Source organism: Cygnus olor, chromosome 2, assembly GCF_009769625.2.
Source record: "Cygnus olor isolate bCygOlo1 chromosome 2, bCygOlo1.pri.v2, whole genome shotgun sequence".
Taxonomy (NCBI): Eukaryota; Metazoa; Chordata; class Aves; order Anseriformes; family Anatidae; genus Cygnus; species Cygnus olor.
In genome coordinates, this window is record NC_049170.1 from 132,741,116 (window position 1) to 132,748,122 (window position 7,007).

Genomic DNA, 7,007 nt, shown 5'->3' on the forward strand with positions numbered 1-7,007 from the left:
GTGTTTCCAATTTCCATCAACCTCACCATCATTCATGCAGAGTAAAGTGTTTCATTGTGGTGAACCATTTCCATGTGCAATCTTTTTGACTTCATTTGTGCAGCAGAAATTGGAGACAGCAGACTTCTCCGAAAGGAGTGTACCTGACTCTCCTAGGAAAAAGAAGATTCTCTGCTTCCACATAACAGAACTGACATGCTGCAGAGACAATTCCGGTGTCAATTCTATTTTATCAAATTTCACCCACATACTTGGGTGGATACATTTGAATAATTCGGAAATGATCCTGACATTTTTGTTTTTCAAATGTAATCATAAAGGTCACATGGAACAAAAAGATGATGTACTTTTTGTGAAGATCTGATTTAGATTTTTTACTGTATCTCTGATTGAAAATATTTTGAATAAGCACTATGCCAACATGTTGCTTTTGATTTTTGTCTTGTTTACGGTTGCACAAACAGACTGAAATGTATTCTCAGTGAAATTAAAAACAAAACAAACAAAAAAACAACACTTTGGCATTTTTGAGGAAAACAAGGCACTACAACATCCTTGCTGGTCAAAACATTTTTTTCAGAGAGTCTGGTTTTTGATTTCCGTTTTCGTTTTGTCCTATTCAAACTCCAGCTTCTTATGTATTTTGTGATTTCATGAGTAAAATGTTTACCTGGAAATCACTAATGATCTAAGTATACAAACTTGCATTTCAAAATTGTTTTAAAATTCCCATCGTAATACCAAAAAACAGGGACCCAGGTATGAATAATCAAAGGAATGCTGTGTCCCCAGGTCTGCAGAACCCAAGAATTGCTGAAGATGTTTTAAATAGTATTTTTGTTACCTGTTTCATTGCAAATATAACTAAGGACAAATTATTACAGGTATTGTGACATCAAACTAACTGTTCGAGAGTGTGTAGTACCACATTATTCAACAACAGATTCAATTTTGAAGTCTGCTAAAGATGTCTTCAGAGACTAGCCAAGGAACTTCTAGCCTGATGTCCCCAAAAAAGATTTCAGCATTTCAAAATAGAATCATAGAATCATAGAATATCCCAAGTTGGAAGGGACCCATAAGGATCATCAGGTCAACTCCTGGCACTGCACAGGTCTACCCAAAAGTTTAGACCATGTGACTAAGTGCACAGTCCAATCTCTTCTTAAATTCAGACAGGCTTGGTGCAGTGACTACTTCCCTGTGGAGCCTGTCCCAGTGTGCGACAACCCTCTCAGTGAAGAACCTCTTCCTGATACCCAGTCTAAACTTTCCCTGCCTCAGCTTAACACCGTTCCCGTGGGTCCTGTCACTGGTGATAACGGAGAATAGGTCCACCTATTTAGGTGGAATAGTTAGCTCATCTTCAAAACTAGGCCACAGAAACTTCACCACAGAAGCAAAGCCCAGAACAAAGCCTTTCCTGAATATATGTTGCAGCAAACCTCTCTGAATTAGTTTTGAACTGATTGAAACATAGCAATGGCTGTATATGGGAAAATCAAGTAAAACACTGTTAATTAACAATATCTGAGTTGCTGTAACATGGTGCATGGTGTTGTCAGCATGTATCCTCAGCAAATCCTTGAATGGTCTTGTCTGTATGCACAGCCTGATGGTGTTAATGCACTTACAGTTCCTATATATAATTTCCAAAACATTTAGGAACATACTGAACTAACTATATATGTTCTCTCTGTATATATACGTATTTATATATATTTATATACTATATATGTTACGTATGTGTATAGACACAGAAAACCCTATAGGAAGAGCTGGAGAATGACTCTAGAACGAGCAGCTTCTGTTGAGTATTATGGAGTTGTGCTGAAACTGGATTGCAGCAACCTCTTGAAATCTGCAGGCAAGGTCTTGTGCCCACAGAGGCTTTGGTGTTGTTTGTGGAGAGCATCAGGACAGCTACGTTCAACAGGCAAGTATGTAAGAACGATAAATGCACGATGTTGATGCTATGCTACCTCCACAGAAGCTGTGTCTCCTGAACACTGGGGATGCCGAGCGCTCTCATACCGGCAAACAGTGCCAATGTTAAAAAAATACTCTGTTTTGACATGTGCTCTGGAGATAGACGGATGATTGATTGAGGAAAAGGGTATTGGGATTGAAAAGACCATTACAGACTAAACTATGTTCAATGGTGTAAAATTAGTTGAGTTGAATGTGAACAACTGAGTGGGGAGCTGTGAAAGGACGAAAAAACGCGAAGACAGGAGGAGCATGACCATCAAAAATGTTCTCCAGGAAAAGAGCTGCTTTGGACATTGCTCTTGCCGATAGGTGTCCACTGCGAATAAAGCGTTGGCCTGGCTGCCAGGTGCCCATGAGCAAGGCAGCCCCCAGCAGGCGCCCTGCGGCCTCCAAGCACGGCCTACGGGTGGGAGAGGAGTAGCAGTACCTTGTGGAGTTTAGGGCTTATTTCTGTTCCCAAAAGGGAAAAAGAAAGTTTATACAAAAACTAAAGGATGACTTTCAGACAAAACCAAAAGCATCATGGAGATTTAAAGAATCATAGTTTGGGTAAAAACTGTACTATAATGCTGCGCTTGTTCTCCATAACAGTTACCACTGCATAGTGCCACATGTGCCTCACGCCATACTCCAGAAGCAGCCACTATATGCTCAAGTTTTTGTGTATTTCCTTCTAGCTGGATTTTCTTTCCCCGGGTATCAAGGGAAAGTGTATTTATGTATTTGTGTGGCCAGGTCAGCACTACCAAGACAGCTCTGTAGGTTTACCATGGCCTGGCTTGGCTGGCCTTGCCAACCAAAGCAGCTGGGCAAGCGTGGGCACAGACACTGTGGCCGCGGCTCTAGGGGCAAGCTCCGTGCAACATTTACATGCAGTAATACAAATGAGCGCAGATGATCATCCCTTAGCAGATTTTTTTTTTTTTCAATTGGAACAATGACAGTGCATTTAGAAAATCTGGCCAGATATTTAAAACCGGTTCTGGTTCAGTTTCCTGATTCAGGTGAACTGTGGTGCTCCCTTCAGCAGTGGCATAGCTCCCACATCATTCTCCATATGAAATTCCAGAAAGCACTTGCCAACCAGTCTCTCCCATTTCCGGGACAATTAAGTACCACTTTTAGAGCCCTGGGCATGCTTCTTAGTTCTTATAAGCAAACCTCAAATGAGCATTAGCTGGAAATGGATTATGGTTACAGAAAGATGGAAGCTGTAAGCATGGACAGGACAATAAACAATTGTTCCTTTCTGGTGTGTTATTGTTATTATCATTTATTGGATAACTGCCATTTTTCACTGATCTGTGTTTCACTTTCTGTGGCAGTATGTGGAGGGTATATACAACCTATACAGTCCCCATCACTGGGTTACTGCAATCAGGAAGTAATCTAGTAATCTAGCCCTGCAACATGGCCACCTAATAGCAGAGTGGGAACACCCAGGATATCTGAGCTGAACAGCACTCAAGAATACCCACTGCCTGTGTGTGATATTGCTTAAATAACGTAGAGTCCTCAAGATTGTGCTTCATTTTTCCCTAGTGACTAGTGAGGGTGTGTTGCATCATGACAATGTGTTTGGGGATGTTTGTTTGTTGTTTATGACAAAGTAACTCCCTGTATGTTGTGGAGTTGCTTGCACTAAGCTCCTGCTAAAACTGGTTGAAAATTAAGAAAGATCAAAGATTAAACACAAGAATTTTCTCTTGCATTTTGTATATGGTAATTCATGCAAGAAGAAAATGTGACTGTCTGAATTTCTTTGTATCGAAATAAAGAAAGATCCACATACTTTTCTGAAAAGTGTTTCTGCTGCTTATTTGTGTTTTACATGGTGTTACTTGTACAGATGCACTAGGCTTCTTTTCTCTTATGGCATAAGTCTATCTCCAGCCTCTTTGGAGTCAGTAGTTGTCCCAGTCTGGGCACTGGGTCAACTATTTAACATGCAGATCTTTGAGTGCTGAGATGTGCTTCACTCCTAGTATTTAGCACTCTTTCTTTGGTAGGCACTGTACAAACATTACCTAATGCTTCTTATTGGCAGTGAGTGTAACCTTTCTTGTTTGGCAGGGGGAAAGCTATCCAGCCAAAGTTTAAAACCACTAACCAAATAAATGGCTAGATAGCTAAAAAGAAATTATTTTTTACATATTATTGTTGCCATCACTTTTATTTTATTTTCTGGGTTTACAGAGAGGAACAATATCACACCCACAATGTAAATACTATCCAGTTACAGAAGTGAAATGTTCAAGTTGAAAGCAGTGTAGCAGATGCCTCCTGACGGACTCCTTCAAAGCCTCCAGAGAAAAATTGTCTGCTGTGCTTTGCAGCAGAACTTAATAGCTATGCCTGTCACGTAAATAAAACAAACCAGGGCCCACTTTCTGGTCCTGGAACAAAGGTATGTGCAGCTGAACTTTCCTGGGTACCTTTCTCTACACGGTCTATTGGGAACCTTGACTTCACCACATCTGGGCTCTCTCACAGAGTGCTCTAGCTGACATTTGCCAAAACCGTGCTGCGGAGCTTCCTAGCAATAGTTAACCATGGCCAAATCCTGTCCCTCTCTAGTTGCTCATATGGAGGGGCATGGCTAACATTTCTGGTGTTTGTTAGGACACAGCCATACAACCCGGGACTTCACCAGTGGCCTCTTTCCTTTCTGAGTCCTGGTGGAGCACCTGTGTGACACCTTGTCCCCACTCAGTCTGGACACTTAACTCTCCGTCAGCTGGCTGCTGCATGGGCACCACTGCACACAGCATTCCAGCACGATGGTGATATTTAGACGTCTTGTAAACGAGAGAGACAGGCTGGCATATGCTTTTTGGAATTCTTACTGGATTTAGCCACCACAGTCAGCCCAGGTTTCATTTTAGGTGCCAAAATGCATCTTCAAAATCCTGTTGTAAGTCTTTCTTGTGCTTCTCCTTATTTGTGAAATTTCTGTTAATGCTTGTTCTGCTTATAAGTCTGTTGCCTTTCAGCAGAAATTTAAATTTTTTGTGACTTGTGTCACAAAAGCCAGCACATAAATGAACGTTGATTGAACTATAGAAACAGCCACCATCTTCATTAGGTATGCAGTCAGACTAAAACCAGATGGTCCTGCAGTCAAAGCCAGGAGTGTGCACGTGAGATTAAGGAAGATGAGAGCAATTACAAATTGGGTACCCTCTTCTTTCTCTATGAGAAAAGAGGGAGCCTTCCTGTTCACAGAAAGCCTGGAAACCTGGATGTATAGCACATGACTTCAGGTCAGGGGCAGGGGCACTCTCTCCTGGAGAGTGGTGGAAGGTGTTTTTAGAAAGCTGTGTTTTAATGGTAGGTCTGATCTAGGAGGCTGAGCCACCTCCAATGTGGGAGCTCTAGGCAGAAACTCTGTTCTGTTCCTAACTTCACACCATTTCTCTTTGTGGCTTTGCAGTAGTCACATGAAGTCAGTATTTTCAAACTGGTACTTAACTCCTTGTTTAGACATTTAAAAAGAAGATTTTAATTTCCATGAAGTACTGACTACCTAAGAAATCTCCTACTTAACGGTAGCCCCAGCCCTGTAGCAAAAGGATCACTTTTTTTGTTATGCTTACTGATTTCAAAGCATAACCTTCGGGAACAATGGTTTGGTAGTTGCTGAATCTTATCATTTGTCTAACCATGCCAATTGGATGCTGCTATGCTTGGAGATCTACAGAACATGAATATAGATACTGTGTATGTCATAGCCTTGACCACAATTAGGTTTTAATATATACTTTTTTACTTACAGTGTTGTTATATTGAAGCATTTATTTGAATTCAGTCTATGTTCTTTTCACAACTTGATGTAGTATTACAGAAATGAGATTTCAGACTGGCCTATAGCTTGATCTCCTGTACATAAGTGTCTGGTCTTCAACTGCTTGAGCCAAACATCTGTTCTCCACCTCCCTCTCATCAATCAAATATGCTTGAATGAGTTAAAATGTCACTTGAAGAAAGAAATACACATACAACAAATACTTGGAAGGAAGGCTAAGGGATCAGAGGATAGGTCAGCAATGTTCATACCAGGGAAAACTAGGAGGCCAGAAGCAGGGTACAATGAGTGAAATAGGAAACAATTCTGTAGGTCTTGGCAAAGCTTTCCTTTGCAATAATTATCTAAAGCTGTCTGGAGGCTTTCCCTGGAGCCTTTCTTTCCCTTCACCAAATGATGAAATAATCCAGCTTACAAACTTTGCTGTGGGATGTGTAATGGAAATGCAAAATGCAACATTGTTTGCTGGCAGCCTTGTAAAGTCTTGCCTAATCCTACAGGGCTTGTTCAAGGGCTGAAAGCACTCTGAATAGTAGAAGGAGAGTGACCGCTTCAGGCATTTTTCCTGCATTTTTGTTTTTACAGATAGAAGACATGATGGCTCCATTGGATCTTGCCTCAAAAGGATGTTACCATGACAGAAATGGCCTGTATGGTACCATGAAAATAATTACAAAACAATTTTTTGATGGGATATTAGACCACACATCACAACAGTGCAAATCCATAGAAGACCACATCTTTGGTGAAGGAAGGAGGGAAAGTTCCTGGTCTGGCCTGCCCCAGAGGACTGCAGGGAAGCCAAATTCTTTGCACAGATGCAGCTGTGGATATCTCTTCCTTGGTCTTCCTCATGAGAAACCTCTCCATAAGACAGTAGTGGTCCTATTGCATCAGTTACTCACGGCTCTTGATGCCACTGCTGCCAGATCTGTCCTAACACATTTTCCAAGGGTAAATCTAAATATTTCCTGACAGCACATTGTTGGTGTGACAAGGGTCAGCATCTCCTTATCATGAGGAAGCAGGTTGCTTGTAAGGGGCGGTCCAGGTGACCAGATTGCCCCGACCCTCCAGCTGAAGGAGCAAGTTTACAACAGGGCAGGAGAGGATATATTCAGAGGTTCCATTTAGTAAAATATTGGCAGTGGGTGACTTGCTCTTTCATATTGATCCACGTTATTACATTTGTCTGGTAACTGAATGTCCC